This window comes from Miniopterus natalensis, chromosome X (genome assembly GCF_054644295.1).
Source record: "Miniopterus natalensis isolate mMinNat1 chromosome X, mMinNat1.hap1, whole genome shotgun sequence".
In the NCBI taxonomy this organism is placed as follows: domain Eukaryota; kingdom Metazoa; phylum Chordata; class Mammalia; order Chiroptera; family Miniopteridae; genus Miniopterus; species Miniopterus natalensis.
In genome coordinates, this window is record NC_142103.1 from 102192042 (window position 1) to 102203406 (window position 11365).

Sequence of the window (11365 nt, forward strand, 5' to 3'; positions counted from 1 at the left end):
ATATATTGTCAGGGATTTCTGCTATCTATTACCATTTTTTTAAGCACTGGAGAAATCATATAATTAAGTACCTGATGGATTTCTTATTCCTGTGTCAATTAACCTCAGTGTTCCTCACTTCTGCACCTCACTTTGATCATCAACACTTCCAGACCTCCACATTTGAACATTTTCAGTGATAGACTTAAAGTATCCTTTGATTCAACTCAAGAAAAAGACACCTGACCGTTAATTTATATAGCAGAAACATTTCTTGGCCAGGTGTCTCTCAGGATTCAAACAGGTCCAGGAGGCACATTCTGGGGGCGTACTGATTTATCTAGATCCCTAAAACGTCCCGTCGCAATTCAAGTCTGCACCAGGGACAAAGACCTGAACTGCCTTGAGGGGTGCCGGATTATGCTGCCCCAAAGTACACTTCTACAACAAATTCATTCTTTTGAGATAAAAGCCATTGAGAACCAGCCAGCGCTCTAAAGACAGGGTACAAGTTTTCCATTTGTAAACGAAATTTCCATTTGTACAGATGTCTCCCTCTCCCTATCCAGGAAGAGGAAGACTCTTTTTTTAAAAAAAAGTATCTTTATTGCTAAAAATATTACAAATGTCCTCTTTTTCCCCCCATTGATCCCCTCCACCCCACATCCATTGCACCCCCAGGCCTTCCCCATACCAATGCCTGTGTCCTTGGGTTATGCACATAAGCATATAAATTCTTTGGTTAATCTCTCCCCACCCACCGACCTTCCCTCTGAGATTCGTCATTCTGTTCCATGTTTCTATGTCACTGAATCTACTTTGTTCATCAGTTTATTATGTTCTTAGGTTCCACATATTTTTTGAAGTAATTTCTGCTTGTGAATGACAGGTGACACCTTCTGTGTTCCCAGTGTAATTTTATTTTACTGAACCCATTGCCAGAAAAGATTTGAAATAGAGAGACGGAGACAACATAAAGGGTTTAGAAAAATATCTTAAGAGGTAGTGGGCACTCTAGGTTTTGAAAGCCCTTTCCTAACAGCCTAAGTAACTCAACCCTAAAACAAAGATAAAAAGATAGAGGCAGAAAAGCGGATTGTCACCATAACTCAAAAGCTGATATGTTTTAAGCGATTGTTGGTGAACTCAGACCAGGCAATTAATACTGTAGGAGGTGACTAATATTGATTTAGGATGACTTCCATTAAAATGGTTAATCTATATGAACCTTTGAAAAAATAAGCTTCAGTTATTATATCTCGTAATTCATTCTCTTTGAATATCTCAGGCCTCAACAAGGCTTGGTGAGAAGGGGGTAGTTTTCTATATTTCACCATCTCTTAAAATATATTATTGGGCCCAGCTGGCATGGCTCAGTGGTTGAGCACTGACCTATGATCCAGAAGATTGAGATTCGATTCCCTGTCAAGACACATGCCCGGGTTGCTGGTTTGATCCCCAGCAGGGAGTGTGCAGGAGGCAGCCCATCAATGACGCTCTCATCATTGATGTTTCTATCTCTCTCTCCCCCTCTCCCATCCTCTCTCTGAAATCAATAAAAATATATTTAAAATATACCTGTATTATTGATACAGAATATAGGACAGTACACCCAAATAAAAATTCATGATCTAAATATTTAAATATATTCCACACATAAAAAATGATACAAGAGAAACAACTAAAAATAGTAATTCTGATTTTGATTCTTTTCAGTGGTGCTGATGAGACTAAATTATGCTTTGTTCAAAAACACCATCATCAGTAATGTAACGAATTGACAAATAAAAGAAGAAAGGACATCTGCCAAATTTGGGGTAATTAAAATAAATGCCTGTCTTTATCATGTACACATTAAATTTACCATATAACTTACTGTATAGTGTTTGTATTTTTTGCTTCAAAGAATTTTATAGTACCAAAATATTTTTTAAGTACTAGAAACTCAACTTGCACAGTGGCAAAAAAACACACAACCAATTTACTTTCAAATAAGTTTTTTACTCTTTTAAAACATAATTTGTAGGAGTCATTTGAGTAGACATAATTTCATAATTGCTAAAATATATAATGATGATCATTACAACATTATTTGTTATAATAAAACAGACACACCCCACATATTCATCAATATGGAGATTGTGAAATGCATTTTGGTATGTTCCTATCATGGAATGTTATGTAGCCATTGACAAAATCGGGAAGCTTCTCTTTTTTTTATTCACTATAACCCCTATGAATCCTGAACACACAAGGCCCAAACAAACAGAATAACAATTGTTTAAAATGTCTCATTTCTCATCTAATTTCTAAAATGTCTAATTACACATCCTGCAAACATCAAATCAGGTTCCACTCCTAACGCCCAGAAACATGAAGCATTCTCCATTCCCACCCTCTCCTAGTCCACTACCCTCTTCCTGCTCTGTGGCCTTTAAAGACATTTTTTTGGTGCATAGAGGCACTTTATTTGCACATTATCTTGCATTCCTGGGAAAAGAAAGCCAGGTTTTTTTCTCCTGTGTGCTGTCATTTTGCTTCTTCATGGTCCATGATGCCAGCTGAGATTGTCAGTACAATGAAGGAAAACTAAAGGGACAGGAGCAGGATGTTCTGCCATTTGTCTAGACCACTGAGTTGCACATCAAATGCGGGACTCATCACTCCACACTTGTTTAACCAACACGGGAGTTTCACAACAATTTCCCAGCTCTGTGACCATCAGTGATTTCGAAATCACCAACGTAACCGTGCTTCATCATCACAGTGAGAAATGGGATGATGACTTTGGAACACAGCCTAATGAGAACCGAGCATTTGCCTCCCTTTTGGGCATCCTTGATGCTCTTGAGAGCACCAGCCAGGACAGCCATGAGCACCATCACTGAAGCACAGAACGATGCCAGAAAAAGCCTGTGGCCTATGGTGAGAGAGATGTAGCTGATTTAGCACATCTCTCCTTGACCTCGCTCCTCAAGCCCTTAGGCCTCGCCTTCCTCTACCTATTTTTTTGGTTCCATCCAAAACCCCTAAGAAGCTCTTTGACAAGGGAGGCAAATTCCCTTCTTCTTTGAGTAAGCTGAGGCATAGAGACTGGAAACATATATACATTAATAAATTATGACTTGTCAATCATACCTTTATAATTTTTCATATGAAACATGTTTCATTAGGTTAACTTTTTTCTGATATATACTTTCTTTCCCCATTTGTTTTTTGGAAGATCTCTTCCATTTAGAACCTCTCCATTTTCATCAAATCAAAGTTAATTAAGCTCAATTCAACAAATATTTCCAGACCAGATGGTGACCAAAATGAGCATGGTGTCCAGATAAAAATAGATACTATCATGGTGATTACATTCTAGGGAGAAGAGGCAAAGACTTAAACAATAAACATAATAAATCAGGAAATTATATGGAGGGGGAATAGGAAGAGAAGAACAGGGTAATGAGAATGGATGGGGAATGCATGTACAAATTAGAATTTTAAGAAACTAATCAAAGTTGTGAGGAAACAGGACAAATCAACCATAATATGAAGGACAGGTCCAGGGTGCAGAGGGACAAGTTCTGGCCTGGGGGAGATGTCTGTCTGTCATCTTCCCAACAGCTTGTACTTTAAACCTCTGTCTATGGCTCTGCAAGTTCAGTGAAGCCCTTCACACTGGAGTCATAATTGGAACTGAGTGATAACTTGTCTCTGTCATAAAAGTCATCATCAAGACTTTAAAGAGGCGTGCCATTAAGAACTGGCCAGAGGACTGGGCAGATGGTGACACTCTGACATGAAACAGAGCGCCCTTGCTCCCTGCCACGGACTCGAATTGCCGCTAAAATACTCTGTAACCAGCTTGGAAAAATCAGAGAAACATACCCGAGTGGACATATTTTGAGTAGGGAGCACTGAAGAAACATCAGAGTCTGGTAAGGGGGGCGCTTAGAAAGGGGGACTCCCCCTGAAACCTGTGCTGGGCTGAGGCCCGAGGGTTAGAGGCTGCAAAGCTCCCTCCCCTCGGGAGTGTGGAGCGGCCTCCAGAAGCGGGGATCCCATACCCGGAGCGGAGGAGAAGGGAAGGGAGCTCAGGGCAGGGCAGGCAGAGGGAGCCGGCGGAGCAGTGTGCCTGCAAGGAGGGGACGGCGCCTTCCCAGTGAAACAAGGCCTAATGGTGGCGGCCGCAGGGGTCTCTCACCCCGGTGCTGACCGCAGGGAAGGCTGTTCTGCAGGGTGTGGCCTCTGAACAGAAGGGCCGGAGGGCTGCACTCAGCAGCGACCCACAGGGACCCTCTGCCTTCCCGTAAGGCCCTGAGTAGAACCCCAGAGAGCATTTGAACTGTGTGGCATGGGGAAGGGAGGGAGCCCTTCCGCCACCAGAGAGGGACCAAGCTGCTGGTGGGGCGCCCCAGCTTCACTGAGATCAGCTGTGCAGGGACCTGCGTGCGGCTGACTTTGTGACCGCTCCTGCTTGGTTCTGAGGCCCGGGGCACTGGGACCTCCCGGGGCAGGCTCTCTACCAGTTTGTCGCCTTTGCGTTCTTGATCGCTGAGTGGGTGTCCACCATCCTGGCTTGCACTGGGGAGACAGACCACTGAGAGCTGGGGTTTGTGTCTGCATTGGGGGGAGTTTGAACTGAGCGCCTGTGCGACCAGCCAATCAGACCTGGGAAAGGAGGGGCGGGGCGCTCACTGAGGCCCCAAACACCCCCGCTTTACCTCTCTCTCTTCTTGTTCCATCGGCATAACATTTTTCTTTCTTTTCCTTTTCTCCCCTTTTATTCTCTATCTTCCTGTCATTTTGTTTGTTTGTGTTTGTCTCTTTATTTCTATTTTATATTTTTCGACTATTTACCTATTATATGCTCTACCCTTAATTTTTTCCTCGCCCTTATTTCAAAATCTTTTCTCTGTCCCTTTTATCTCCCAGAAGCTTCTCTATTTTTTACTTTTTATTCTATTTTATTATTTTTTTATTTTTCTTCACTATTAGGAGTAATATACTTTTCTCTCTCCCTATGTTTGTTTGTTTGTTTGCTTTAGCATTTGTGTTCGTGCTTCACTCTCCCAATTCTACTTTCCGTTGAGATGTTTTCATTGTGATTGTCAGGATATTTTGTAAGATACTGCCTCTTTCCTGGCAGTTTGGCTGTGTTCTGTTTTGCCTTGCCAGCACCTGTACAACAGCTCACATGACATGGTTTGAACTGAGCCACACAATTAGCCAACCTCAGAGGAGAGTCCTCCCAAGAACAGGTCAACAACAATCTAAACCCAATCACAACAGGAGAGGCCAAAGAACCCACAAAAGGGACACCCACAAAAGGGACACACCTAGAGAAAAGGGCTCAGAAGTATAAGGAAAACACACCCCTGAGCTCCACTGGACACACACCACAAAATCCCACCCCACAAGATTGGGAGACAGCAAATATATCTAATATATAGATACAAACACTAAGACCTACCAAAATAGGGAGACAAAGAAACCCCCAAATTAAAGAAAAGGAAAAATTGCCAGGAAAAGAACTTTCACGAGGTGGAGTTAAGAAAGTTATCCAAAATAGTGTTCAGAGTAATGGCTATAAAGATGCTCAAGGGAATTAATGAGAAGAACACCACACTTAATGGAAAGGTCCAGGAACTTAGTGAAAACATGGAAAAAGAGATAGATATCATAAATAGGACACAAGCAGAAATGAAGAATATTATATCTGATATCAAGAATATGCTGGAAGGAATTGAAAGCAAGCTCAATGAAGCTGAGGATAGAATAAGTGAATTAAAAGATAAGGTAGAAAAAAATCAATCAGAACAGCAAAAAGAAAAAACACTTAAAAAGCATGAGAACAGCCTAAGGGAGCTCTGGGACAACATGAAGGGAAACAACGTTCACATCATAAGGAAGCAGAGGGGGAGGAAAGTCAGCAAGGGACAGACAACTAGGTGGAGAAAATAATGACAGAAAACTTCCCTAGGCTGTCGAGGGAGAAAGCCGCACAAGTTCAGGAAGCACAGAGGGTTGCAAACAAGAGGGAGCCAAAGAGACCCACTGCAAGACACATCACAATTAAAATGGCTGCTCAGCCAGGTGTGGCTCAGTGACTGAGCGTGGACCTAGGATCCAGGCAATTGACTGCATTTTTATACACCAACAATGAACTCTCAGAAAGAGTAACTAAAAAACCAATACCATTTACCATTGCAACTAAAAAAATAAGATACCTAGGAATACACTTAACCAAGGATGTAAAAGACCTGTACTTGGAAAACTACAGGACACTGAAAAAAGAAACAGAGGAAGATATAAAGAAATGGAAGAATATACCATGCTCATGGATTGGAAGAATTAACATCATTAAAATGTCCATACTACCCAAAGAAATCTATAGATTCAAGGCAATGCCTATTGAAATACCAACAGCATATTTCACAGAGCTAGAACAAATATTCCAAAAATTCATATGGAACCAAAATAAGATCCCAAATAGTCACAGCCATCTTGAGAAAGAAGAACAGAGTGGAGAAATCACTTTAATGGATATCAAACTTTACTACAAAGTCATTGTAATCAAAACAGCCGGAATTGGTACAACAACAAACATATAGATCAATGGAACAGAGCAGAGGCCCCAGAAATAGACCCACGCCATTATGGTCAGTTAATATTTGACAAAGGAGGCAAGAGCATCCAATGGAGTAAGGACAGTCTCTTCAATAAGTGGTACTGGGAAAATTGGACAGATACATGCAAAACAATGAAACTAGACCACCAACTTTCACCAGACACAAAAATAAACTCAAAATGGATAAAAGACTTAAATGTAAGTCACGAAACCGTAAAAATCCTGGAAGAAAACATAGGCAGTAAAGTCACAGACATCCCACGTAGTGGAATTTTCACTGATACATCTCCTAGGGCAAGAGAAACAAAGGAAAAAATAAACATATGGGACTACATCAAACTAAAAAGCTTCTGCACAGCAAAAGAAAACAGCCTCAAAATACAAAGGAACCCCATGATCTGGGGAAAATTTGCCAAGGATGAATCTGGTAAGGGGCTAATTTCCAAAGTGTACAAAGAACTCATACTACCCAGCAAGAAATGGGCAAATGCCCAGCCGGGCATGGCTCAACGGTTAAGCGTCGACCTAGGATCCAGGAGATCAGGGTTCAATTCCCGGTCAGGGCACATGCCCGGGTTGCGGGCTGCAGCCGATCAATGACTCTCTCATCATTGGTGTTTCTAGCTCTCTCTCTCCCTCTCCTTTCCTCTCTCTGAAATCAATAAAGATATATTTAAAAAAAAAAAAAGAAAGAAATGGGCAAAGGACCTGAATAGACACTTCTCCAAAGAGGACATACAGATGCCAAGAGACACATGAGAAAATGCTCAACATCGCTAATCATCAGAGATGCAAATTAAAACCACAATGAGGTGTCACTTCACACCTGTCAGAATGGCTCCATCAACAAATCAACAAACGACATGTGCTGGCGAGGGTGTGGAGAAAGGGAGCCTGGTACACTGCTGCGGGGAATGCAAACTGGGGCAGCCACTATGGAAAACAGTATGGAGATTCCTCAAAAAATTAAAAATGGAGCTGCCTTTTGACCCAATGATCCCATTTGTAGGAATATATCCTAAGAATCCTGAAACACTAATCAGAAAGAATGTATGTACCCCAATGTTCATAGCAGCACAATTTACAGTAGCTAAGGTCAGGAAGCAGCCCAAGTAGCCATCTGTAGATGAGTGGATAAAAAAGCTGTGGGACATTTACACCATGGAATACTACGGAGCTATAAAGAAGGAGGATCTCATACCCTTTGGGACAGTATGGAGGGACCTAGAGAATATTAGGCTAAGCGAAATAAGCCAGGCAGAGAAAGAGAAACATCACATGATCTCACTTATATGTGAAATCTAAAGGACTTAATAAACTGATGAACAAAATAGATTCAGTGACATGGACTCATGGATCAGACTGACGGATCTCAGAGGGAAGGTAGGGGAGGGGGGGATGGGGAGAGATTAAGCAAAGAATTTATATGCATATATGCATAACTCAAGGACACAGGCAATGGTGTGTTGAGGGACTGTGGAAAGGGGTGGGTGCAGGGTGCAAGGGGTCAATGGGGAGAAAAGGGGACATCTGAAATATTTTGAACAATAAAATAATAATAATAATAATCAAAAAAGAACTGGCCAGTTAGGTTGTTCACCTAAAGGTTTTCCCCTTGCCTTTTCCATTTGTGATGTACAGGTCTTGATTGAGCTTGCTCCCATATGAAATGTTTTCCCTTTTCACAATGTAGCTTAAGTTGAATTCTTAACAGAGTGTTTTATTAGAATCCTGAATCTGGCCATATGTCATAGGCCTAGCCAGAGAAACTATGATCCACGTTTAAAATACCTTACATTGACTTCTTAAACTAACCTTTTCATTTCCCTTAAACGCTTTTCTACCTTCCTTAACACCCTAGTTCTTGGCCCTAAATATTACCATATTAGAGATTTATTCATATTAAAATTACAGAATTATTTTTAATTTTATTATAGGTGCCATTTTGTTGGTGATTGTTTAAAATAAAGTAGGTGAGAGAACACCTTTAAGTGAGAAACTTTAAAAGGAATCAACTATTAGGAGGGAGCCCTGCCTACAGGGTAAATGAATGGCTGTGGGATAAAGACACCTGGATACTCAATGATTGCTTTGGAATGGCTGATTGACTTGCCCAGTGTCTCAGAGCGACAGAACAAGACAACAGATTAGATGCTCCTTAGTTTTCAATTCAGGGCTTTTCTACTACTACCCATTGTGCTATGGGAGTCAAAGTACATATTCCTTTACCCACCCAAACAATCACTGAGCAATTTATTTGTGGAAATAGTATAAAGACTTTATTTTACTGAGATGTCCTCTCCTCCCCACACCCTTCTGATTCTTTGATTCTTTCTCTGGGTGAGCTCAAAGCTACAACCCTATAAATTTCTTTGATGTGTTGGTTAGGCCATCAATATTGTAAGCTCCATGCAAAAGACAGGGCTTTTAATGACCACAAGAAATACTTTTACAAGCTTCCCTACTCTATAAATCTGACAGAGTGATTTACAAAGAACTCATTTGAATCTACCTCCAAGTAGAAGGAATAACCTCAAGAATACAGAGCCTGGTAAAATGCTGGCATCCTTATTTAGCACAAGACACCTAAATGCAGAGCTATTGGACCCCACTGCTGTGTTTATTCAAGTTAAAAATAATTTGAGGTACACCATAAAATGTCTAAATGATTAATGAACAAAATAGTTGCTTCAATTTAATGAAAAAAATTGTTCGATGTTCTCTGTACTCAACACAGCTGAAAATTGTCTCCACTGACCAAGTTTTTACTTTGCTCTTCTGTGCTCTGGAACATTCGTAATCTGTCTCTACTCACACAGTGATTTAACTGTTTACTTTCCTATATTCCTTTCTACAGGTCTTGGAGGAAAGAGAATATGGCTTATTTTGTTTTCATCACTTTAACAATGGCAGTGATTGGTATATTGCTGGGCATTTATTGAGTTCATGGATAGATGGGTAGATGGTGGGTGGGTGGGTGGGTGGATAAGTGGATGCATGGATGCATGGATGGATGGATGGATGGATGGATGGTTGGTGGTATAATTGTGATATCTATAACATTTCACCACCACCACCATCATATAAGGTTTTATATAAGTTTTTTTTTCTAAGTTAGCATACACCTTCTGTAGTGATGTTTCTTTTGTTACCCAGTCTACTAAAAAATGTGTATCATTTATTATAAGAAATACTGTGTACCCATCACGCGCCTGAATAAAATATTACAAATATACGATGTATTAAAACTTCCCACTATGGATTTGTTAGTTTCTCCTTATAATTCTGTAAATAGTTGCTTTTTACATATTTAAGATTATGCACTTACTTTATCATAAAAGTTTAGAATGTGTATATCTTTAGGTTGACATTTACTTTTTTCATTGTGCCGCAACCAACTTTATCCCTAATAACAATTTTTTACTCAAAATGTATTTTGTCACAAGTTAATCGACATGCCTATCTGTCTATCTCTTCCCAAGAATACAGGCAACTTAGTGCAATTTAACTCTGAAAATACCCTCCATCCATTTGATGTGTCTCTGTAGCCCATTGGTTTATTTTTCCCCTGGTGTGTTTTTATTTTGCCTCTAAAATGTGGATATTAACATTGTCTCATATAGTCATAATATTTAGATTTACCCACCTGTTTAGAGAAGTATTTCCTCATTTTTCCTTCTTAAGTCTCAATTCTGAGTTAATTTTCTTCTCACCAAGGACCCTTGAAGGGCTATTGACCAGAGCAAAAGGATAGACTAGAAAAAAATCTCCACACTGGCCAAGAGAAGCAGGGTAATGTGCCCATCTCAACATGGGCTCCTACAGGAAAAACGGAAGTCTTCCTCTGGAATCTGAAATTACAGACCAGCCTTCACATGAGTTTGGGGCTCAGATGTTCAATGTGGATATGACCTAGGGCCCTTCAAGCCAAGGAAAGAATGAATAATTTAAAACGGTTTCCTATTTATAATGTCCCCAGAGGTCAAGAAAGAACATCCTTGGAAACCACAACCCAAACAATAAATAATAAAAGTTGGCTTCTGAATGGGTAGTAATCCAGGGAGTAAACACAAAATACCTTTGGAGAAAACTATCTTCAACCTAGGCCACGAAAAGATTCCTTATTATGTGTTTAGAATAGAGGCTGGCAAAATTTTTCTCTAAAGGACTAGTCATTAAATATTTAGGTTTTGCAGACCATATGGTCTCCATTGCAACTCAGTTCTACTGTTTTAGCATGAAAGCAACATGGACTGACTCATAAATGAATGAGCATGCTTATACTCCAATAAAAGTTTATTATGGACACTGAATCTGAATTTTGCATAATTTACAAATGTCAATAAACATTCTCATTTCTCTTTCAACATTTAAAGATGTGAAAAACATTTTCAGCTTTCAGGCTGGCTGAAAACAAGCAGCGAGCCAGATTCGGCCCACAGGCAGAAGTTCGCCAACCCCTGGTCTAGAACATTTTCTAATACATAGAAAGTAATGTCAGTGTTTGTTACTATTATTAAACTATGCAGCATTAATAATCACTAATTTGTTTCCTTAGCAATTTTCCTGGCAGACCAACTGGACCAGAGAAGCCTCTTACTGTACCACTTATGTCAAAGTCAGAGAACCCATAAATACACAAGGACACAGCCTCCAATTTATTGATTACAAAAATGTTGGGTCTACACGGATCCGAGAGCAGAACTTTAAAACTAGAACTTAGATCAGTGAAACCTGAAATGCTCATCAATGTCTGACACCAGGGGT

The 11365-nt window shown here is 40.2% G+C and overlaps 1 pseudogene; it reads right to left on the reverse strand.

Moving 5' to 3' along the window:
* Positions 1-2508: 2508 nt before the first annotated feature.
* Positions 2509-2861, reverse strand: LOC107539211 (small ribosomal subunit protein uS8 pseudogene; annotated as a pseudogene).
* Positions 2862-11365: the final 8504 nt, after the last annotated feature.